The sequence below is a fragment of the Mustela erminea genome, chromosome 6 (genome assembly GCF_009829155.1).
Source record: "Mustela erminea isolate mMusErm1 chromosome 6, mMusErm1.Pri, whole genome shotgun sequence".
Lineage (NCBI taxonomy): Eukaryota > Metazoa > Chordata > Mammalia > Carnivora > Mustelidae > Mustela > Mustela erminea.
The window spans coordinates 43568351-43594892 of NC_045619.1; the positions used below are offsets into that span (position 1 = coordinate 43568351).

At 35.2% G+C, this 26542-nt stretch overlaps 2 long non-coding RNA genes across 2 annotated transcripts in view; both read right to left on the reverse strand.

The window, feature by feature from the left end:
- LOC116593124 overlaps window positions 1-16029 on the reverse strand; it is a 29039-nt gene extending 13010 nt beyond the window's left edge. The window contains exons 1-2 of the long non-coding RNA XR_004286762.1: window positions 15937-16029; window positions 4207-4360 (exon numbers count right to left, since the gene is read on the reverse strand). This is a non-coding gene — a long non-coding RNA (uncharacterized LOC116593124). The remainder of the gene's footprint in view (window positions 1-4206; window positions 4361-15936) is intronic.
- LOC116593123 overlaps window positions 1-26542 on the reverse strand; it is a 142627-nt gene that overhangs the window by 78212 nt on the left and 37873 nt on the right. The window lies entirely within an intron of this gene.

Below are 26542 nucleotides of genomic sequence, written 5' to 3' on the forward strand. Positions count from 1 at the left end.
AATAACTTTGACTTCATTAATGTACTCAGGAACTGATACTTTCGCTAACTAGAATATATCCCTAATATGTGGAGACCGTTTTTAAGATCTGAGAGTCCTCTAAATTATGATAAATGTAATTCTAAATTTGGCTCCTGGGCTTACTATCTGGGAGTCCTTGGGATTTAGTTTCCTCTCATGGAAACTAGAATAATCTTTTGTTTTTTAAACTAGAATAATCTTAATAGATGATTTTATTGGGTGTTAGTCATTATTAAATTGGATAATGTTGATTAGTTTGAAAAATGTGATTTATTAGTACAGTATGAGCATTATAGTCCAATGTAAAAATAATCATCAAAAATGAGTCCAATTCTCTGGCAAAGTTTTTTTAGTAATAATTTCTAAGATGTGTGATTCATTAAAAACATATTCTCCGACTCATACATGTTATATCATGAAATTATTTGCCTGAGGTTACCACTTGATTTATATGTTCTATCTGACCACTTCCCCTCTTTTTCCTATGTGAATACATCACAAGCAAATTACTGGCCATATGTTTCTACTTGTACTCAGTGCCCAGAGTGTGCACATACATAAAACGGTTCCCATGAGGGAAGAAAAATAAAGACCCTTGAGATGAATGAATCTCCTAGAGCAAAGGAAAGATGCTCTTCTCTGGAATTCAACATAGTCATGGAATCAGAGCACACAAGAAGTGATCTCTCAGTACCGCCTCAAGGTCACAATTTCCAATTCAGAGAATCACCCAAGGGAGAGTTTCAGAATTAGTAAGTGCTTCTGGGACTGCAGCATAAAGCAGTTCAGGAAGAAGCACCATTTATAAAAGTGAAGAAGCTACAGTGAATACTAATTTTTTTTTCTCCTTTCTGGGCAAATGACAGAATAGGATTACCACAGAAAAAGGGAAGTGATAGCAATTATGACTTAGGAGAGGCGTTTAAAATCATTATTGGTGGTGATGGTGATAAACAAACAGAGTTGTTTGGGCAGGAGGGAAAGTTAAAACAAAAATTCTGAAAGAACATAAGAGAAAAAGGTGCAAAACAAACGAGTTCTTTTCTTAAAGACAAATGGGAAAAAGAGAAATTAATGAAACCTAGGTGAGATAAAAGATTAAAATTTTAGTATTCAGGATTTTGGAAGTCGGTCAACTTTTATAAAAACATATTTAAGTACTCTCACTAGAACAAAGATTTCTATCTATTTGGAACATAATTTTGTTTATAAATAAATAACATTAAATAATGACACTATAATGATATGTTACTTTTATAAAAGGCTTTAATGATATGTTACCTTTATAAAAGGCTTTTTTTTTTTTTAAATAAAATCCTAATGCCATCATATTAGTCAGTCTGGGAGAGAACAAGAGAGAACACAAAGCAAATGGATTAGAACTGGAACAAGAATTTATATTTTCTAAATGCTCAAAGCTTCTCCTACTATATTATACCTGCTCAAACAGGTTTTTACCAATTTCATAAACATTTAGTATGGAGACTTCCATCTCATTAGGCCTTGTTGGTACATGTAGTACTATCAATTTCCTAAATTCAGGGTATATTCCTCAAAAACCAACTAGTAATTATTTTGGTTTTTTGTCTCCTTAGGGACAAACTGATACCAAGTGTATTCTAAGGATAATTTCTTATTATTCTTACCTGGCAAAGCAAAAATTTTTTAAATTAGAAATAGCATGGCTTAATTTATGGTAAGAGTGTGTGATATACCCAGGATATTAGAATCCTGTTTCATTTAGTCAAAACAGTCAGCTGTGGATCTTTGGTTTGGTAAGTTTTACTGCATCTTGAGGGCAAAACAAGAATTGCCATGTTGCTTTGAGACTGAGACTTAGAAGAAAAGTTGCAAGAGTGTGGTCAGAGAGAAAACTTTGAGATGGATAGTTGAAATTAATCTACAAGATTGGAGATATGCAGGGAATGCCATCTTTTAAACACAAAACTAACAGCTACCTCCACGCTAATTATAAATGCCAGATTTTATGTGCTAAAATTGCTACTATGTCCTGAAAGTGGCTAACTTTATAAAATCTCCATTAAGCTTATAGATAGAATTTTATTGTCTAGCTAAATGGTAGTATAATGTTTCTCTCCTTTTCCAACTGTTCAACTTAGGGAACTTAGAATACAGTTATCCCTCACTGTTGAGATACTGTTCAGTTTATCAACAAATACACTAAAATAGTATTCTCCATAATTACTTCAAATGTATCTTATCAATTTTTTACTGCTATGTATTTTTCTTCTTCAAATGCATTATTGTATTATTCTTTCCATTAAAACTCATCTCTTTCTCATATGAATATTTTCCCCAGCTGTCCAGATCCATCTGTATTTTTGATCAAGCTGATTTATTATCTCTAGCTTCCAGCATTTTATTATTACAGATTTGGATGTGTGCTCGTTTACATTTTCCACTGACTGCTTAATGAATATGTTGAATAATACCAATGCACATTCTGATCCCCGGGGACCTTCACTGATACTTCTAGCCTTCAATGAGGCATAAAATAAGTGAAGTTTTCTATTTGCTGAGCTAATTTGTATATTCTTATTATACCATTATTTGCATGCAATAAAACCTTAAGTAATGAAACCCTCAATTAACTAGATTTTTTTTTCAACTTAACTTTTAGAATAAAGAAGAAATTAATAGCAAAATAGTAGCTAGCAGGTATTTTTTACAAAACCACCACTTTGCAGATTTCTAGCTCAATTTTGCTTTAGATCAGTTTCTTCTATCTTCTATAGCTATAGTGAGAAAGTTTTAAATAATTAAGACTTGGGTACAGCAATATCCTCAGGCAATTTATTAAGAAAATATGCCACAGACCCTACAGTAAACTGAAGAGAACTGGACCTGCTGACTTCATGTAGAGGATACTATTTCAGATAAAATCCCATCCCCCACCTGCAGGTGTATACACGTATATAACCAGAGAGAATCTTTCAGACAAACAAAAAAATTATGGAGACCCTGATCCCCTTCTCTTTATGATCAGATAAGGTGAGTTTTCTTGCTTAACTTAAAACAAGCTAACTAATCCCCGATTCATAAATTTCAGTTTTCAAATACAAATTTTTATACACATTTTTGCTGGTATATATATATATATATATATATATATATATATATATATATATATATCATAATACACATCGGCACACAGTCCTTTTCAACTTACACTTTAACAAGTTCTACCTCAATCAACTTCATGATGGTATGGCTGTGTATAATTCTAAAGCGATCTTCAGAATAAAGCACTTAGCTAAAAGTGAGTCTTTTGACATTATGATGGCAGGGCTCAATATCACCCTGGAGTCTTCGCTTCCTCCTCTGGTATAGAGGTTGTTGCTTCTTATGTACTGCTTTACCTCCCTAAGTAAACACAAAGGCAGTGTCCCAACTTTGCAGTCTCTGATCTTGGACCTTCATCTTTATTGCCTATTCCCAAACAAGCTTTCTCTTTTAGCTATGATTGAGGTGGGGGGGTTAGGTGAGCCTGGTGATGGGTATTAAGGAGGGCATATACTGCATGGAGCATAGGGTGTGGTGCATAAACAAAGAATCTTGGAACACAGAAAAAATAAAATTAAATTAAAAAATTTAGAATTAAATAAAAGGGAAGATGTTAAAAAGATGCCTAAATTTTCAATTATAACCTGCTCTATTATAAATTATCTTGGTCAAATCATATGAGAATCAGTTCCCTGTTATGTCATTTAAAAAATGGCAATTATAAATCTTGAATTGTTCCTAGGGTTTAAATGCAAAAATATATATAAAATCCCTGTCAAAGTGGCTTGTTCATAATAGGTAAGTTGTCCATAAATTTTAGCTACATACTCCTTCTTGTTGCAGGGGAATCTTTAGTGGCTATATCTACAAATATTTAAATAAATTAAAGCATGATATGAGGAAAGCTTGATGAATGGACAGAGGGACATAGATTCCAAAGAACTAGAAACACAATGGTTAAATCTAAAATCACCAGAGAGAAAATCTATAGTATGCTAATTCATTGAACCCTGCATTAGTGTAGTAGAAACATGGTAACAGATATCTAACAAAATCATGTTTTGCCAGTCATGGTATAACACTAGCTAATACAAGTTGCTATGGGGATACCTTACTTTTAGTTTATTTAAGAAACAACTGTTTATTTACTTATTTACTTACTTATATTTTAAGTTCTTTGAAATGGTGAGATCTTCTAAAATTGTCATAGGCCAGGCAGTGGAAGGTTTCTTGGGCATGGGGAATCCTGGCTGTTATTTCTGGGCCATGATTGGATGATCATAAAATTTCAGATCAACAGAGTATTTCAGAACCTCTTGAGAAGAAAACATAGTTTCTCATTGTTACCTACAAATATTGTGTAGTCTTTTGGAAAGTTAAAGAGAGCAAAAAATTATGTCTGCAGACCATAAATAAATGGTATGGAAAAATATCTTGGAGACAAAAGTAAAGAACTTTTTAGAGGAATTATACATCATTGTATCACCAATACTTTTAATGTCAGGGGATGTTATTCTGAAGCAAAATAAGGAGACTGACAACTCTGAAACTCAAAAGATCCAGACTCTGAATGGAAAACTTTTTAGGAATATCTTATTCAAATTATTTTTCAAAAAATTATTTCTCTTACATTCTCTTTTTTTTTAATTTATTTAAAAAAATTTTTTTTATAAACATATATTTTTATCCCCAGGGGTACAGGTCTGTGAATCACCAGGTTTACACACTTCACAGCACTCACCAAAGCACATACCCTCCCCAATGTCCATAATCCCACCCCCTTCTCCCAAACCCCCTCCCCCCAGCAACCCTCAGTTTGTTTTGTGAGATTAAGAGTCACTTATGGTTTGTCTCCCTCCCAATCCCATCTTGTTTCATTTATTCTTCTCCTACCCACTTAAGCCCCCATGTTGCATCACCACTTCCTCATATCAGGGAGATCATATGATAGTTGTCTTACATTCTCTTTTTAATGTGTACATATAAGTGATACACAAAATAGTAATCTAAGTTGAGTGAAAAAGATATTTTTTCCAGGGGTGCCTGTGTGGCTCATTTAGTTAGGCATCCAATTCTAGGTTCCAGCTAGGTCATAATTTCAGGATCCTGGGGTGGAGCCCAGTATGGGCTCCATGCTCAGTGGGGAGTCTGTTTGAGATTTTTTCCTCTCACCCTCTGATTCTGCTCTGCTCCTTCCCACCCACGCTCGCTCTCTCAAATAAATAAATAAAATCTTAAAAAAAAAAAAAGATTTTTCCATAAGGACAAAATTTTAAAAGTTTTAATTGGTAATGTTCTTTTATTGTTCTTTCTTTATGGTGATTAGCATAAAGATGTATCACACAATTAGCTATGTCTTAGATTTAATGGAATATAGTGGCTGTTCAGATGCTATAAAATAGTGACCTAAAATGTATCCTAAAATGAGCATATTTATGGAAACATTATGTTTCCATATTAGCTGTCTGCTATCCTATACCTATAGTTTAGGTATAGCAGACAGCAGAATACCACTGTGAATGCAACAGAATTACAAGTCTTAGCATTTTTTTGACATAATAGGGGAAACAATAGAGAACACATTAAAAAAAAAATAGGATGCAATGTAAGAGGACTCATCTTTTTACACTGGCATTTAGAGCACTTAGATTACTCATAGAAGAGTAATTGTGGGATTATCCAGATCCATTTTCTTACATACATACATACATACTTAAATACTTTTGCTATTTTATTGCCATATCCCATATAGTGGTCTGCTCTGTGGAAAGCATGACTGGTTTAGGTCTATTTGTACAAATAAAAATGTACAAGTGTTCTCTTTTGTAATGTGGGGAAATGCAAAGTTACCTCAAAGATGAGGATATTTTTATTTAAAAAAATACACTGTAGTAATCTCACTTTTAAAAACTTCTAAAGTAATACAAAATAAGCCTGCTAGGCAAAGAGAAAGCGGAAAAAAAATCAGAAGAAAATGATTTATATGGCCAAGCATATAGATTAAATGAAAATACAGAGATACTTATGTCCAAATTTTCTCAATTGTGGCCTCTATTTTGCACCTGCAGTGTGTGGGCACAATTCAAACAAGATAACATCTGGCATAGTGTAAATGCAGTAATCAACAATTGCAGAAGCATTTAAATTGTGGCTGCACTTATGGGAAAGAGAGAAAAGGCAATTAGGAAGATGTGAGTCTAAGATAGGTTTAAACTCACAATTTCCACAGAACTCATTCTTTAGACAAAAGACCAAAAGCAAGGCTGTACAAGATTTCAGAGGGAACGTGAGGTCACAAGCTCAAGTAGTTCAGTCATGGAGTGATGGAGGGATTTGGAGATGATTAGATCTGGTTCTTCATTCCCACCTCAGCATTTCCTAGGCTTGGGTAGTTGAAACAATTACTTAAACTCTGCATCACATGTCTCGCATTTGTAAAATTAAAATAATAGAATAGAAAGAATGTGGGTTTATAGTGAGAATTATAGTAGAATGCTGTAAAGTAGGAAGAATTAAGAATGGTAGTTTGCATTCTCACCCTTCTTTGCATTTTCTCATTTCTGTCCCTCTATTTTATACATAATAATGATAACTTTTATGTATTTAACTTGACTAAGTGTGCTTCAATTTCACTTATAAATTCATCTACTTTGTACCCTGAAGACCTGAAAATCATTTATTCATTCTAAATCATGTATCAATAGCCTTTTATGCACAAATTAATATGCTGGGTGATGGAATTGCAATTGTGAGCTTGAAAAGACAAGGGCCCTTATTTCATATAATCTACTGAATGAGACAGACATTAATCAGATGTACATAATAAATAAAGTGACATTACAGATGTGATAATCACCATGAATAAAGAATATTTCTTATAACATGAATGGGTCCAAAAGCCAAGAAAGTCAGGAAAATACTTAGTAAACTGAAGGAAGAACAACTATCTAAGCAAAAGGCAAGTGAAGAACATGCAGGCAACAACAACAAAAAACAACATGAGATAGGCATTTTTGACAAAAAAGAGCTCTTTAATACCAACCATATTTTCTTGATTTAATACAAATTAAAGACCCGAAAAACTTATAGAGGTCTTTATCAGGTTATGTGGAAAGACTAAGAGGGTTTTCTACAGATGATTAAAGTCATGAGTAATGTTCAAAAATGTGTTTTTGATTTTATAACAATGTAAATATTCCTTAAAATTGGCCAATTGTGCCAATGGACAATTTAAGGGCAATCAGATGACTTTAATTCACAATGACATGTCCAAGGTCTAAATTTGGGGGAGAGATAAAAACAAAGCAGGAGTAGGAGCAACTGAGTTTGGCATGACAGATGTTCACATATACACACTTCCTCCTCTTGATCATTCCTACTTTTTTTTTTAAGATTTTATTTATTTATTTGACAGACAGAGATCACACGTAGTCAGAGAGGCAGGCAGAGAGAGAGGAGGAAGCAGGCTCCCTGCTGAGCAGAGAGCCCGATGTGGGTGGGACTGGATCTCAGGACTCTGGGATCATGACCTGAGCCGAAGGCAGAAGATTTAATCCACTGAGCCACCAAGGTGCCCCGATCATGCCTACTTTTTCCTTTACTTAGAGAATAGGAAAAAATTGTTTAAATTCTAAGCTGGATTGAACCATCATTTCTGAAGGAGTGTGCACAAATACAGTAGTACAGTTTATATATGTATGTGTGTAGTTTGCGTACTTTATTCATGGTGTGTACTGATGTGAGGGAAATACAACTATTAAAAAGCTGTCCAAAATCTGCGCTAGAGTATGGGTATTTCACAAGGTTACCAATTATAATTATAAGAGTAATTGTACCTTAGACCTCTGAGACGGACACCATAAATTAATATCCTTTATTTTTAATCTTTTATGTAATTATCCATCCACTTATCCATTCATTCTATTGTTGATAGCATATCATGCATGAGAAAGTCTCTCAGTCATGAAGATGCATCAATACACAAAGTAATCACATCCTTAGACCCCATAGAGCATATAGTTTTTCATGGAACATAGACAATTACACCAGCAATTACCATAGTTAAGGTAGGAAGCAAAGAATGCAAGATCAGAAAGTTGGGCATAATAATCTAGTGTTGAAGGAGGAAAACAGTGAGAAAAACTTCTCAGATGCAGTAATTATAAGTCCAGTCCTTACCAAGGAATGGGAAATGGCCAAAATTTGGAGGATAGGTAGCAGAACACAGCATGAAAGGGAATACTATGCAGAGGGGAAGCCTGTAGGCTACACAAAGAAGTTCAATATGATGGAATATAAAAGTACAAGATGGATTGTGAAAAGCTATGAGGGCAGAGAGGAAAGGAAGAGCTAGAAGATAGAGATTCTCATGCAGCAAATTAAGAAGTTGGATGTATCCTCAAAGCAATAGTTTGTTTTGTAATTGGGAAATGGTTCAGCAAAGGAGCATAATGATCAGAGTCACATTTTTGTTTGTATGTTTTAAAGATCCTTTTACAGAAATTTTATATGGATAAAATTTTAGGAAAGAAGAAACAAGGGACATAGAGATATCAGCTGGTTTTAGTGGTATTGGAGAAAACAAAATGATCAGGAGATATGTTTAAGTCATTGTCTGCAAGTCAGCATAATTGATTTGGTATGGGGTTGGAAAGGATGATTTCCAAGTGTTTGGCTGTAGTAACCAAAGATGATATAGTACTGATTACAGAGTAAGGGAACAATTACCAAAGAGATAATTAGGAGAAGGCATAATAAGCTTTGTGCAGTGGAGTTTGAGCTGTCTATCAGACACCAAACAGAAATTTCTAGTGACTATTTAAATATATAGGATCTGGAATTGAGGAGAAAAATCTGGTATGGAGTTAAAATATAGAGAAAAATAACCATTACAGACATAGTGTTTGCAGCCTTTCCTCTGCATGATGCAGCTTCGAGATGGCTTCCTAATTCTAAATCCCAGAATTAGATCAATCCTGTCTGTGGCAAATATTGCAGATTGTTTCAATGAGCTTCTCTTCCTCTAACCTAGAGGGTGGAAAGGTAAAATTTCATTTCTCACACTCTTAAAGCTAAGTTTTTAAAACTGACAATCTTTCACCAAGCAGGTTCCCATGTACAGCTTGGGAACCGGGAACCAGAACTAAAATTACAGGGCAGAGGCCATGTGGCTTCTTTGTCAAGCAAAATCAGGGGGAAAAAAAATCCCTTTTCCTTCTCTCTTTTCAATTTTCCCTTCCTCTTCACCCTCTCCTACCTTCTCTTCCATTTCTTCTACCTCTTCTTTTTCTTTGGTGGGGGGCTCACACTTTCTGATTTTATTTTATTTATTTAATTTTTGAAATTTAAATTCAATTAATTAATATAAAATGTATGTTTCAGAGGTAGAGGTCAGTGATTCATCAGTCTTATATAACACCCAGTGCTCATTATATCGCATGCCTTCCTTAATGCCCATCACCCATCTACCCCATTCCCCCACTTGCTTCCCCTCCAACAACCCTCAGTTTGTTTTCCATGATGAAGAGTCTCTTATGCTTTGTCTCCCTCTCTGATTTAATCTCCTCCTCCTCTTCTTCATTGTAGTCTTCTTTTTTAATAACAACTATATAAGGTCTGTGATCTCAAGCCTATGCAGCATTTCAAATGGATTATTTCTGTTGTGTGGTTGGATAGTTCTCCTACTTACAATGCTTCTGGAAGTTCAGCATATAAATTTAGTGTCTAAACAACTATCTTTAAATATATTCTTTCTTTTTTCTTTTACTTTAATTAGGAGTAGATGGTATTGTCAGCCATTAAAAATACTTTCCTAGTTAGAACTAATTAGGTTTTGCTGGAGTCATTACTGGTACATATTTTGCAAGGCCCAGTACAAAATAAAAATGTGAGACCCTTATTCAAAAAATTACAAAGAATTTCAAGATGTCAACCATAGAGCACTAAATCAAACAGCAGGAGTTTCTTAGCCCATAACCCTATTCATCTGCACAGTCCACACCCCCTTGAAATCAATCTCAACTACAATTTTTAAAAAACATTTGGGTTGATGTGGGCAGAAAGTCCATTCTAGAAGCAGGTATTCTCAGGATCCACTACCTCAAAGCTTTACCAACTACAACAGTTGTTAGTTGCTGGGTCAGCAAAAAAGAGATAAGATAATTATTCATCAGCTAATCACTGGCGCACCTACAAGTGTCACATGCTATTTCACCTTATATGCCATTGGTCTAAATTGACACAGGCTCCCTCCTAACTGAAAGAGTGCTGGAAAATATCAGGAAATAATTTTAAGTTCACCATGGTGGGCTTTATTGTATTTGCTAAAAATCCTAATGTACACCTGCACAAGCCACAGGAAGTCCTGGAAATCCCCAGGACTCCTAAAGCCAGACTAGTTACTTCTTTCAAACTTATCACAAGGACATGCCTTCTGCCATCAGAAAGATACCAAAAAAGTGAAGGCAGGGAGGAAAGAGTTGAGCTATGTAAGCCTGGAACCCTTCCCTAACTCCATAATCTGATAATTTATTCCTTCTTTTAAAGGAGAGGGAGGGACATGAAGATTGAGATAGGCCTGGAATATTATTCTATGGGAAACCCATTCATATGGAAATTAAATGACACTGGAAATGAGGTTCATGTCAAAAACCCCTTCTCCTTCATGATCCTTCTATTAGACTATTCATGGAGGTTTCCAAGAAAGCATGGATATCAACATTTGTATATAGCTGATGTTCAGGTATCTTCAGTAAAATGCCTGTGTGCTCAGAACACTGAACATTCAGGAAGAGGAAGGGAGATGGGCTCCTTAACATGTTCTGGTATCTTAAACTTTTATTTTCAAATGCCCTTCCTGGAAGAAACCTTTCAAAACTATTTGGCTTTTGTTTGCTCATTTTCCATGAAGAGTTGCTGGCATGGAGAAGGCTGAAATTTACCAATTACTGTAGATTTTAATTTAATATTTTACATTTTGCTGATATAATCTAAGCTCATCCTAACAGTAGTTAAAACACGTTTAATAACAGAAAGCTATTTTAGAGAAAAATATAGAATTTCAGTGTGTAACAATACCATCAATAATTCATTATTATTTGATGTTTCAGAATCTCTACACGATTCTTATCATTATGATTCATGACCACAGTCATTATGTTTATGTGAAATTATAACAAACAAACAGAATATGAAGGCTAAATCAACAGATCGAAAGTATAGATTGCCGTTAAGCATTTGTAGTATTTTAAAAATATCTTTAAAATAATAATCCTTTCTATATATAATTATCTCATAATCCAGATCTATATAATTTTAACAAATAAGCATAAAAATGAGGAATGAGGTCTATCAGCAAGTATTATAATTAAAAATACCCTAATGTTCTCTAGTGCACATGGAACATTCTCCAGAATAGATCACATTCTGGGTCCTATATCAGGTCTCAACCGGTATCAAAAGATTGGGATTATTCCCTGCATATTTTCAGACCACAATGCTCTGAAGCTAGAACTCAAATCACAAGAGGAAATTTGGAAAGAACCCAAATACACGGAGACTAAACAGCATCCTTCTAAAGAATGAATGGGTCAACCAGGAAATTAAAGAAGAATTGAAAAAATTCATGGAAACAAATCATAATGAAAACACAAAAGTTCAAAATCTGTGGGACACAACAAAGGCAGTCCCGAGAGGAAAATATATAGTGGTACAAGACTTTCTCAAGAAACAAGAAAGGTCTCAAGTACACAACCTAACCCTACACCTAAAGGAGCTGGAGCAAGAACAAGAAGGAAACCCTAAACCCAGCAGGAGAAGAGAAATCATAAAGATCAGAGCAGAAATCAATGAAATAGAAACCAAAAAAAAACAATAGAACAAATCAACGAAACTAGGAGCTGGTTCTTTGAAAAAATAAGATTGATAACCCCCTGGCCAGACTTATCAAAAAGAAAAGAGAAAGGACCCAAATAAATTAAACCATGAATGAAAGAGGAGAGATCACAACTAACACCAAAGAAATAGAAACAATTATAAGAACATACTATGAGCAACTCTACGCCAACAAATTTGACAATCTGGAAGAAAGGGATGCATTCATAGAGACATATAAACTACGACAACTGAACCAGGAAGAAATAGAAAACCTGAACAGATCCATAACCACTAAGGAGATTGAAACAGTCATCAAAAATCTCCAAACAAACAAAAGCCAGATGGCTTCCCGGGGGAATTCTACCAAACATTTAAAGAAGAACTAATTCCTATTCTCCTGAAACTGTTCCAAAAAATAGAAATGGAAGGAAAACTTCCAAACTCATTTTGTGAAGCCAGCATCACCTTGATCCCAAAACCAGACAAGGATCCCATAAAAAAAAACAAAAACAAAAACAAAAAACAAAACAAAAACAAACAAACAAAAAAAACCAAAAGAGCTATAGACCAATATCTTTGAGGAACACAGATGTGAAAATTCTCACCAAAATACTAGCCAATAAGATTCAACAGTACATTAAAAGAATCATTCACCACGACCAAGTGGGATTTATTCCAGGACTGCAAGGTTGGTTCAACATCCGCAAATCAATCAATGTGATACAACACATCAATAAAAGAAAGAACAAGAACCATATGAACCTCTTAACAGATGCTGAAAAAGCATTTGAAAAGTACAGCATCCCTTCCTGATCAAAACTCTTCAAAGAGTAGGGATAGAGGGCATATACCTGAATATTATCAAAGCCATCTATGAAAAGCCCACCACCAAATATCATTCTCAATGGAGAAAAACTGAAAGCTTTTCCGCTAAGGTCAGGAACACAGCAGGGATGTCCATTATTACCACTGCTATTCAACATAGTACTAGAGGTCCTAGCCTCAGCAATCAGGAAACAAAAGGAAATTAAAGGCATCCAAATCAGCAAAGAAGAAGTCAAATTATCACTCTTCGCAGATGATATGATACTATATGTGGAAAACCCAAAAGACTCCACTCCAAAACTGCTAGAACTTGTACAGGAATTCAGTAAAGTGTCAGGATATAAAATCAATGCACAGAAATCAGTTGCATTTCTCTACATCAACAACAAGACAGAAGAAAGAGAAATTAAGGAGTCAATCCCATTTACAGTTGCACCCAAAACCATAAGATACCTAGGAATAAACCTAACCAAAGAGGCACAGAATCTATACTCAGAAAACTATAAAGTACTCATGAAAGAAATTGAGGAAGACATAAAGAAAAGGAAAAATGTTCCATGCTCCTGGATTAGAAGAATAAATATTGTGAAAATGTCTATGCTACCTAAAGCAATCTACACATTTAATGCAATTCCTATCAAAATACCATCCATCTTTTTCAAAGAAATGGAACAAATAATTCTAAAATTTATATGGAACCAGAAAAGACCTCAAATAGCCAAAGGGATATTGAAAAAGAAAGCCAACATTGGTGGCATCACAATTCTGGACTTCAAGCTCTATTACAAAGCTGTCATCATCAAGACAGCATGGTACTGGCACAAAAACAGACACATAGATCAATGGAACAGAATAGAGAGCCCAGAAATAGACCCTCAACTCTACAGTCAACTAATCTTCGACAAAGCAGGAAAGAATGTCCAATGGAAAAAAGACAGCCTCTTCAATAAATGGTGCTGGGAAAATTGGACAGCCACATGCAGAAAAATGAAATTGGACCATTTCCTTACACCACACACGAAAATAGACTCAAAATGGATGAAGGGCCTCAACGTGCAAAAGGAATCCATCAAAATCCTTGAGGAGAACACAGGCAGCAACCTCTTCGACCTCAGCCGCAGCAACATCTTCCTAGGAACATCGCCAAAGGCAAGGGAAGCAAGGGCAAAAATGAACTATTGGGATTTCATCAAGATCAAAAGCTTTTGTACAGCAAAGGAAACAGTTAACAAAATCAAAAGACAACTGACAGAATGGGAGAAGATATTTGCAAATGACATATCAGATAAAGGACTAGTGTCCAAAATCTATAAAGAACTTAGCAAACTCAACACCCAAAGGACAAATAATCCAATCAAGAAATGGGCAGAGGACATGAACAGACATTTCTGCAAAGAAGACATCCAGATGGCCAACAGACACATGAAAAAGTGCTCCATATCACTCGGCATCAGGGAAATACAAATCAAAACCACAATGAGATATCACCTCACACCAGTGGGAATGGCTAAAATCAACAAGTCAGGAAATGACAGATGCTGGCGAGGATGCGGAGAAAAGGGAACCCTCCTACACTGTTGGTGGGAATGCAAGCTGGTGCAACCACTCTGGAAAACAGCATGGAGGTTCCTCAAAATGTTGAAAATAGAACTGCCCTATGACCCAGCAATTGCACTATTGGGCATTTACCCTAAAGATACAAACGTAGTGATCCAAAGGGGCACGTGCACCCGAATGTTTATAGCAGCAATGTCCACAATAGCCAAACTATGGAAAGAACCTAGATGTCCATCAACAGATGAATGGATCAAGAAGATGTGGTATATATACACAATGGAATACTATGCAGCCATCAAAAGGAATGAAATCTTGCCATTTGCGACAACATGGATGGAACTAGAGCGTATCATGCTTAGCAAAATAAGTCAAGCAGAGAAAGACAACTCTCATATGATCTCCCTGATATGAGGAAGTGGTGATGCAACATGGGGGCTTAAGTGGGTAGGAGAAGAATCAATGAAACAAGATGGAATTGGGAGGGAGACAAACCATAAGTGACTCTTAATCTCACAAAACAAACAGGGTTGCTGGGGGGAGGGGGGGTTGAGAGGAGGGGTGGGATTATGGACATTGGGGAGGGTATGTGCTTTGGTGAGTGCTGTGAAGTGTGTAAACCTGGTGATTCACAGACCTGTACCCCTGGGGATAAAAATATATGTTTATAAAAAATTAAAAATTAAAAAAAAACTTCAATGATTTTTTTACATCTATAAAATATTTCCTTTTATTCTTTAATATTACTATATATATATTTTTTAAGATTTTATTTATTTATATGAGAGAGAGAGTGAGAGAGAGCAAGCATGATGGGGCTGTGGGAGGCAGGCGGAGCAAGAGAAGGGAGAGGGAAAAGCAGGCTCCATCCCAGGACCCCTGAGATCATGACCTGAGACCAAGGCAGATGTTTAACTGACTGAACCACCCAGGCACCCCATCTTACTGCATTCTTAATAAACTGTAAACCTTAAACTCTGCCTCTTTTGAGGTTTTGTCATTTTTTTCTCACTAAAGTGAATTTAGTTTGACTGAATTTCTCATGATAATATATATTTGTAATGCTGGTGAGTAAGGGACAGGAAGAGCTAGGAAGGGAGAGATGCCGGCTATGGGCAGGATCTGGCTCACAAAAATCTCAAAAATGTGGAGGTGTAAGGAAACAGAAATAGACCAAACCAGACCACCCTGCCCTAGGTGTCAGAGGTGGGTCTTGTTATAACAGCTATTTGTGACCAACAAAAATTAAATAGGAAGTAAGCTATTAAGGGTGTTATCACTAAAATAAATAAAGGTGTTATCACTAATCTTTACACAGTGGTGCTATCAATAGAGATGTTAGCACTGAAAGCTAACAAGGGAATTTAAAACCCCTCAGGGGCCACTCTGTCTGGAACTCTCTCACTCCTGAAAGCTTTTTCTGTATTCTCACAATCGCTTTACACTCTCCTTTGTTCAAGAGATTCATTCTTTGACTCCACGAGACAAGAACCTTGCTTTCCCTGCTTCATTGGTTTTAAATAGCTTTTCTGCCTCCTATATTGACAGTCAGTTTGGGGTTGATATTTTCATTCATTTGCAAAATACTGACTTGATATGCTTATCTTTAAAACAAATTTAGATGAATGGGTACGATACCAATATTGGGGGATGCCTTCTTCAGTCAGCTATTTGCCTTATCTAGACAATGTGTATGGCATTTCAATCTGGCCAGTGACCTGTCTAAAACCAGAGCAGCTGTTTAATCATTCATAGTCACCTTCTATGAACTGCCAACTGCCACCACTCCTTTAATAGTTCTGGAACATGTGATACTTTATTCTAAGTAGATTGTTGTGCAATAAGGAATACTAGTCAGGTTCTGTAACATCAACACAGAAAATGTTTGAATGTATGAACAAAAGGGCCTACCGTGTGTTTTCTTATGTTCTCATTTAAAATTCTTAGCAGCTGCTTGGGATTATTAGCCTCGTTTTACAGATGTGAAAACTCAAGTTGAGAGGTTGGGAAAATCATTGCCTATCAAAGAAGCAGATAATTAAGTGCTCTCATTGGTCTGATTCTAGGTCAAACTCAAAGGTAATGGAAAGATGTAAAGTCTCTTAAATAAACAGTGAGAAGAGAGAACAACAACAACAAAAAATGTTGTCTTCACATTTCTGGGTAATAAAATCAATGGTTTCTCAACTTGTTTCCAGTATTGTAGTAAAAGATTTACTCATGATTCTCAAGCAATTTCAATGAAAGCCCAACTGGTTAAAAAAAAAAAAAAAATTTTTTTTTTTTTTTTCCCCAGAGTTAAATAACAAAAGTCCTAAAAAGCAATTTTAGAATTGGAGTGATATAGTAATGGCATCATTATGTTTACAGGGTGATAGGGTCTGAAACTAGGTATTTTTAAGGATAGCAATACTTTTCACCAATCGCATGAAACTAATCATCGGTTGTTAAGTTAACCTGGGAACTCATCCAGACATCTGCCATGTAAAAAGGAAAAAGGCACAAATCAAGGAAAAATTGGGGGTGAGTTAGTAACAGATTTATCTTTGAATTGTCTAATTTAGTTGAGTTACACCTTCACTATACTTCTCAGCAATATAGCTTTTTGAAGTGAATTTCCTCTTTGGCCAAGAAGAAATAAATGAGTAGATGAATAAAGGAAAAATGAGGTACAGGAAATAAATGAAAACTTTCTCATATATCTCCCATCTACCAGGAACAGCATAGTTACTTATGTAGTTAACTATTCTCTGAATCTTTAAAGTCATGGCAAGATTTATTGTTGAATACTGAAGATGAAATAATACTTGACGTTACGCAAAATATCATATATTACTGTCATTTAAATAAACTGTAAATCAGCCTTCTTAGTCCTTGGCAGAGATTTAGCTGCTGTAAATCACTAGGATCTTCCTGCTTTTCCAGCAAACCATTATTGTCTTTTATATTCTAACAATTATCATGTGACTCCTCTTTAAAATAATAAGGAACAGGGAATCACTGCTATAGAGAATATCCTTTGGGGATTTCTCACCAAAGTATTTCTATTTTTCTTTTCTAAGGCCACATAACGATTCTTCATAGCACAAGTCAGTGAGCTTTTCCTTAAATAGCTAGGTAGTAAATATTTTAGGATTTTGCCAGTCATAGGGCTCTGTTACAACTATGAAATCCTACCACTGTAGCTGGAATGCAGCTACAAACATTAACTAAAAAATGGTATAGGTGGAATCCAATAAAATTTTATTTATAAGAACAGGACAGAATTTACCCATTGATTTGGTGACTTCTGTCATGGAGAATAGCTTCATCATACCACTTGGCCAGAGTACCCCACTGAAAGATTTTCTCACTATCTCCAAATTTGCTGGCTGCCTGTAATTTGCTTTTGTCCTTCCTCTCCTTTTGGTATGAAATTCCTTTCTATATCCTAGCCATTCTTCAATTCTTATCTCAAATCTACCTCATCAAAGACCTCCAGTAAGCATGATATTATGTATATAACAGGATATTATAAACTATCCCATTCATTAGGCAATCTCTTCTCTTGATGACTTGTAACAGTGTTATTATTTTTGCACATAGAATCCTTTTTTTAGGAACTCAAGAAAAAAAAATCTGAATTTTTTAAATGGGCAAAGGAAGTAAATAGATATTTTTCCAAAGAAGACATACAAATGGCCAACAGGTACATGATAAGATGCTCAGTATCACTAATAATCAAGGAAATGCTGATCAAAACCATAATGAGATATCACCTCACACTTGTTAGAATGACTATTATCAAAAAAGATAAACAACAGTTATTGGCGAGGCTTTGGAGAAAAGAAAACCCTTGTGCACTGTTGACAGAAATGTGAATTGATGTAGCCATTATGGAAAACAGTATGGAAGGTCCTCAAAAGAAAAAAAAAAAAAAGAAAGAAAGAAAACAAAAAACTACCATATGATCCAGGAATCCCATTTCCGTGTGTATATCTAAAGGAAATGAAATCACTATCGTGGAGAGATATCTTCATTGCAGCATTATTCACAACAGCCAAGATGTGGAAACAACCTAAGTGTGCATCAACAGAAGAACAGATAAATCTGTGATTGATATATATGCATATATGTATATGTGTGTGTATACATATATACATATACAAATATATATATAATTCAGTAATAATAAAGAAGGAAACTTTGTCTTTTTGTGACAACATGGATGAACATAAAGGGCATTACTTTAAGTGAAATAAGTCAGATAGAGAAAGGCAAATACTATATGTTCTCACTTATATGTGCAATCTAGAAAAGCAAAACTCATAGAAGCAGTAAAATGGTTGTTGCCAGAGGCTGAGGGGTGGGGGAAATGGGAAGATGCTGGTAAAAGGATATAAACTCCCAACTATAATATAAATAAGATCTGAGGATCTAATGGACAGCATGGTGACTATAATTAACAGTACTATATTATATACTTGAAAGCTGTTAAGAGATCTTATCACTACATATACACAGAAATCTTAATTATGTGAGGGACTGACATGTTACTTAATCTTACTGTCATAATCATTTTGCAATATATACATGTCTAACAACCATATTGTATACCTTAAACTCATGTTATATGTAAATATATACGTCTAATAACCATATTGTACACCTTAAGCTCATATATGTTATATGTAAATAATATCTAATAGAGCTTGGGGGGATTAGAAGGAACCCAATCATACCTTATGATCCTCTCATTTGGGAAACATAAAAACCATAGAGGCTAAGTAGTCTTCCATGATCAAATGAGAACAAAGGAATCGGAAAGCCCAGCTCTCTTAAATCCTACTTTAGTGATCTTTATTAAGCCTGTAAAAATCTTAGCATTACATAAGAATTCCTAAGAGGATGTAACTCAACATTCCATCAAGTACAAAATGGCCCTCTATCAGTTCACTAGAAATTAATATCCATTTCTAATATTTCCAATTATAGGGAAATCACTACTGACAAGCTTCTGCTTAAAAATAAGTTAGTTTCTAAAAGGACCTTTGTGAGTCCATTTCCTATTAAACCAAAATGACACACTTAAATTCTTTGCTAATGTGTGCAGAGTTGATGAAATGGTGATCTGGTGAGAGTCTTTGTTCTTATTAATAAAAATTGTGAGTAGAAAGTAAAATGGGAAGCTTCATTACCTCCTGTGGAGATGTCTATGGTTGGACAGGTGTAATTGTAATTTCTCATACTGAGTAAAACTATCCTTGTTATAATATTTACTCACTTGCTTTTGCTCTACAGATTTTACTTTCAGAGTCTTATCTCACTTTCACATGGCAAATATTCACACATTTGAGAAATACTGTCATGCATCCTCTAAGAATATTTTTTCAGATTAAACAGAATCAAAACTTTATCTGATATGTCGTTTGCAAATATCTTCTCCCATTCTGTCAGTTGTCTTTTGATTTTGCTAACTGTTTCCTTTGCTGTACAAAAGCTTTTGATCTTGATGAAATCCCAATAGTTCATTTTTGTCCTTGATTCCCTTGCCTTTGGCGTTGTTCCTAGGAAGATGTTGCTGCGGCTGAGGTCGAAGAGGTTGCTGCCTGTGTTCTCCTCAAGGATTTTGATGGATTCCTTTTGCACATTGAGGTCCTTCATCCATTTTGAGTCTATTTTCGTGTGTGGTGTAAGGAAATGGTCCAATTTCATTTTTCTGCATGTGGCTGTCCAATTTTCCCAGCACCATTTATTGAAGAGGCTGTCTTTTTTCCATTGGACATTCTTTCCTGCTTTGTCGAAGATTAGTTGACTGTAGAGTTGAGGGTCTATTTCTAGGCTCTCTATTCTGTTCCATTGATCTATGTGTCTGTTTTTGTGCCAGTACCATGCTGTCTTGATGATGACAGCTTTGTAATAGAGCTTGAAGTCCGGAATTGTGATGCCACGTCAGAATGGCTAAAATCAACAAGTCAGGAAATGACAGATGCTGGCGAGGATGCGGAGAAAGGGGAACCCTCCTACACTGTTGGTGGGAATGCAAGCTGGTGCAACCACTCTGGAAAACAGCATAGAGGTTCCTCAAAATGTTGAAAATAGAACTGCCCTATGACCCAGCAATTGCACTATTGGGCATTTACCCTAAAGATACAAACGTAGTGATCCAAAGGGGCACGTGCACCCGAATGTTTATAGCAGCAATGTCCACAATAGCCAAACTATGGAAAGAACCTAGATGTCCATCAACAGATGAATGGATCAAGAAGATGTGGTATATATACACAATGGAATACTATGCAGCCATCAAAAGGAATGAAATCTTGCCATTTGCGACAACATGGATGGAACTAGAGCGTATCATGCTTAGCAAAATAAGTCAAGCAGAGAAAGACAACTCTCATATGATCTCCCTGATATGAGGAAGTGGTGATGCAACATGGGGGCTTAAGTGGGTAGGAGAAGAATCAATGAAACAAGATGGGATTGGGAGGAAGACAAACCATAAGTGACTCTTAATCTCACAAAACAAACTGAGGGTTGCTGGGGGGAGGGGGTTTGGGAGAAGGAGGTGGGATTATGGACATGGGTATGTGCTTTGGTGAGTGCTGTGAAGTGTGTAAACCTGGTGATTCACAGACCTGTACCCCTGGGGATAAAAATATATGTTTATAAAAAATAAAAAATTAAAAAAAAAAACAGAACCAAAACTTTCATTTTTCCATACAATACCAAGTACATGTCTAACAACTCACATGTATGTATGTCATTTTTTTTTAAAGATTTTATTTACTTATTTGTCATAGAGAAGCGAGAGCGAGCACAGGCAGACAGAGGCAGAGGGAGAAGCAGGCTCCCCACCAAGCAAGGAGCCCAATGTGGAACTCGATCCCAGGATGCTGGGATCATGACCTGAGCCGAAGGCAGCCACTTAACCAAGTGAGCCACCCAGGCATCCCTGTGTATCATTCTTAAAAAGACAGTGGTTTCCACAGTGGCAAGTGGTCTGACCAGCACAGAATACATTGAGCCTCTTGCCTTCCAGGATTTGAAAAAGCTGAAATTCTCTTAATACAGATTGATTGCATTTAAAGATACATTCCTTTGGATTAATCTGTTGGTAGTCTGCATATATTCCTTACTCTGTAAATTTATTTCAGCAAGTTAAAATCAGAAATAACTCAGTTATATTTCAACAAATTCTTACATAAACAATTTCATCTTATTTCATCAATTGTGTTTTCAATAGATCCTTGAAATTCATACTATAATGTGGAATACTAAGTTTTATGACTTAGCCTCATATGCTGTCACTGATAATGCTACATGATTGGAGGTCTTTGGGCTTAATTTCCTAAATCAGTGGACCACTCTTCAATAAAGAAAAATTCTTTTATGAGTGTTAAAGTCCCTGAAAAAGAAAGTTCAAAAACAAATGTTCTTTTTGAAGGCTTGACAGTAATTTTAAAAACAGGACAAAGCATTGTCCATTCAGATTTATATTTCAAGTGCTTTTGCTAGGATAAGCATTCTCTGTAAGGAACTCTTAAGAGTGCTGAAGGTTGAAACTGCTCTGTGCTTGTTTTTACACACAGTCATGGGCTGAATCTCACCATTTGTGATCTAAAGTTCTGAGAACAATCTCCAAGGCTGATGATCAGCAGTGAAAGAAAGCTTAAATGTATTAGTAAGTCTCTACCTGAGCTCCATCTAATTTATTACATATAAAGTCAGCATTTTGCTGAGTTTACTTAGTTTTAATCTATTTAATCTAAGTAGCTTCCTCTTTATAAATAGTATTTTTAAAATACCATTTTGAGAGAACAAAAGAAGACAATTATATGTGACAGATATGTGTTTAGGCAAAATCTAAAATACAAAAACACAACAGAACATGGGAAAATATCTCATTCTATCAATGCCACAGGACTTTCTCATCAAGCTATTTCACTGGTGATCTAAAAATAAGCATGGGGTTTTCTAAGCCTTCTAAATTAGTGTGATGCATGCTAGAGCCCCTGCATCAAGGCTCTTATCTATAGTACCAGCAGGTTAAACTCATTTGCAAGTGTCACCTCTGCCCTCCTATACTCATCTTGAGTGGTTCATTAGATTGTTTTGAGTAGTAGCACCCAGGTGTCAATGGGATGGCTAAAGGCTCCCCCCATGAACTTAGATTTCATAATGGATATGACTGAAGCAATGGCTGTTATTTTCATACAGTAGCAATTCTGTAATTTTGGATTCTGAAATTTGATGACCTCAATTGTACTTTACTTATCTACTTCTTTACAACAGAGACTGGTAGGCTGGCCTATCTACACTATAATTTGTGTGAGAGTGGGAGAAGAGTAAGAACTCATGATAAGGGGTAGTGGGTAATAGTGTAAGGAACACATTCTTAATTTATGTTGGCTTGAGAAAATACCTCATTTGGGCTCTCTATTCTAGTTTATATACTATTACATAAATATGGTACTTGAGGTATTGCATATTTTAATGGACAACTTTTTGGACTCCAAAAAAAAAAATGATGCTAATAATCTACATGGTATCACTTAATGCACACACACACACACACACACACACACTCACTCACTCCAACAATTATTTAAAGTATAGAAAGACCCATAAATAAAAATTTTAAAAAATATTGAAACATAATTCCAAGACCTAACTCTTAGAGTCTTTTTACTATATATATTTTATAGGAACAGTGTATTAAACATATTACGAGGTATATGTGTGTGTGTGTGTGTGTGTGTGTGTGTGTGTAGACATATACATTTTAATGTAACTGAAACAACCCATTGTCTTTCCAGATTTAAATAAAAATTTATTGAAACCCAGTGTGTGGCAATTTTTATATAACTACAAATTCTCTGACATTGCTATCTTTGCCTTGAATATAGGCTGATCTTAATACATCATTATGATCAATTCCATGTGTTAACTTGGGCAGGTTACTTGTTCAAACACGAATTTAGGTATCTTGTAAGTCCAAATTCAGTTGACTTTAACAAGAGATTATCGGGGCACCTGGGTGGCTCAGATGGTTAAGCATCTGCCTTGGGCTTGGGTCATGATCTCTGGGCCCTGGGATCGAGACCCACATTGAGCTCCCTGGTTGCTCAGCCAGGAGTCTGAGTCTGAGTCTCCCTTACCCTCTCCCTCTGCCTCTCTCCCTGCTTGTGTACTTTTTCCATCCTCTCTCTCGGATGAATAAAATCTTAAAAACAAAACGAAACAGAAAAAAAAGAAAAGGAAAAGGAAAAAGAAAATATTATCCTAGATGAACTGGGTAAACCTAATTCAATCCAGTGGGAAGTTGTAAGAGCACAGCTGAGGCTTCTCAAAGTTCTGCCTATAGATAACTGCTTCAGAAATGTCCAAGAGTTTCAGCTTGCTTTTCCTGATGGCCTGCCCTATAGTTTCCAAATTTGCCTATCCAGTCCCTAAAATTATGTAAGCCAATTCCTTTCGACTGGCACTTGCCTATTTGTCTATCTTTTCAAACTTCAGTATAGTGATTTGCCATATAACCATAATATACTGATAGGTGCATGAAAATCTTTTGGTATTCTGTTTTTATCTTTTTTTTCCTTCTTCTTGTTGCAAGGTTGAGAATCACTTCCAAGCTGCATTTTTAAAGTGAAACTAGAACTTTCTAAGTGCTACATCCATGAGAATGTCAGTTGGAGGATGGTGGCACAGTGTTCAGGAAAATATGATCATTAAAATAGCATACATTTATTTATTATTGTTTTCCCCTTTATATAAAAAATATGAAAACTTAAGCAAGTGGGATGCATATACATGTCTTGATTAGGGTTCTATTATTTTTAAAGAGTTGGTTCTAAATATTTGGTTATAAAATGCCAAGGAATGGATATTTCTTACAATTTCTACCTAGGCTTTACAGTTTGATAAGGAGATGCAAAGGGACTGTGAAATAGGTAATCTGACCGTACTTGGAATATTTGCAGGATGCTCCATATATTCATAGAGTCAGATAAGAGGATGAATGCCTGGCATGAAGACCATAGTGACTGGCCCAGACTCTCATTTCGTGTCCCTGCTTCTATTCTTGCCAAACTAAAAAAGGATTATGAACCAGTAAACGACAAAGAAGACCATTGTTAATAGCAGCTAACTTTTATTATGTGGCACAAAGATGACTTTTTTTTCCCCCTGAAAAGTCTTTCCTTCCTTCCAAACTCATTGCTGTGTAGCCTAAAAAAACAGCTGAATTGCTCTGGGCATCTGTTTGAAAGCGAGGGTTAAAAGTAGAGTGTGCCTTTACTTAACAATAACAATTAGAATTTTCTTTCTCAAATAACCTCACAAACACGGTGGTTCACAACTGGCATGCTGTGACCTAGTTTCAGTTGGTTTTATAAGAATATTCATTATAATAATGCAGTAACCAAAACTCAGCATGCTGAGCAGCTAGAAACCAATTTCTCAGGCTTCTACAATTCCCATCTATCTATTTCAGGGGATTGTTGTTCTACAGGTACTCAACTACATGTAGATATTCTTACACTTTTTTATACTTATATTTTTCTTTGTTCCCTTCCTCCTTATGAAGAAAGATTTCCAAAATGAAATCTGGTGTAAAATTCAAGTGCTTATTAGCTGAGAATACATTTTCCCAACTAATTTCTTCTAGGGACATGGGGAAAAATCCTAAAGAAAGAACAATTGATTTTTAATGTATTTTTAAATCACAGATAACAGTAAAATTCTGTGGCTCTCTAAAAAGTGAAGGGACGGGGGGTGGGAGGTTGGGGTACCAGGTGGTGGGTATTATAGAGGGCACGAATTGCATGGAGCACGGGGTGTGGTGCAAAAATAATGAATACTGTTATGCTGGAAATAAAAAAAAAATAATAAAAAATAAAAAAAAATATATATAAAAAGTGGATAAGTAAAAAGAATACTTCATATAGAGTGTATAATATTTCTGGAGAATGTATATCATAAATTCAAAGCAATTCTAGTTTTGTTACTATAAATATTCTACTATAATTTATGCTTTCTTAATTTGTTAAAGAAGCAAATAGCAAAAATTTTTTTGGGATAAGGTATTAAAATATAGAGTATTATATGCAACATTTCAATATCCTTATTCCATTATTTTTATTCCTTGAAATTTCATCAATATTATTTCAAACTATACGCCTGCTTTCTCCATATACATATTCATACATACATATATATCCATATCCATAGATCTATATATATATATCCATATATCTCCTGTTACTCAGCTTTGTTTTTCCAATTCTTTAATTAGAAAATTAGCTACTCTATACCTAGCTGGATACCAAAATGTCTCTAAATTTCTGCTGATGTTTTAATCATACAGAAATTTCAACTAGAAGTTATGCTTTTTACTGCTATCTTAATAAATTAAAAGTATATCTTCCATTTCCATGCAAGGAATATAGACAGTCATGTAACCAAGAACTATTTTTGAACTGAATAAAGGATATTGGATAACCATTTTGGGAGATGCTGTAGTGATTAATGAGCTTGAAGGATTACTGAGTAAAGTTTGTTTTTTTTTCCAACAAATACATTGGCATATTTATTTTTATAGATTTGTTTTATATCATAGAAACATTTATTCTGAAGGTTCTTTCACTGTTGACAAAAGTGATAGAATGTTTCTTTTGAAATTGTCCTTAGACACCATGTTCTATCCATTAATGTTATGGATTCTATCAGTGCTAGGCACTATTGTTAGACTCAGGAGCATCAGGTCTAGAAAGTATGCAGCTTACATTTTTCCTTTTCTTGGCCTTTGAGTCTTGATAACTAAAAGGCATGACCTCCCTTTATGCATCATACACTTGTTCTAAAGAATCCATTACATAAAATTACAGGGAGAATTAAATTTATGAGGGATAGTTTCCTAATGAAGCAATTTAACATTTTTGAAGTCAAAACAGGAATAAATTTTTCCTTTTTAAAAAACAGCTTTGTTAGTCATCTGTTACTCCTCTAGATCAACTGGTTACATTCTAGAATGCTTTAGAAAACAGAAAAAAAAAAATCAATGCAGATGGTATGTCTTTTTTAGTTCTAAGTTAATATGGCATACATATATGGAAAAATTGTTATACGATTATTCAATCATTCAACAAATATTCAGTGATAGCCTACAATGCACTAGACACTGAGCCTTGTGCTAGATTATCTATTGTGAATATACAGATTAGTAGTTCTATAGGGGTATCCTGTTTCTCTTATGAAGTCT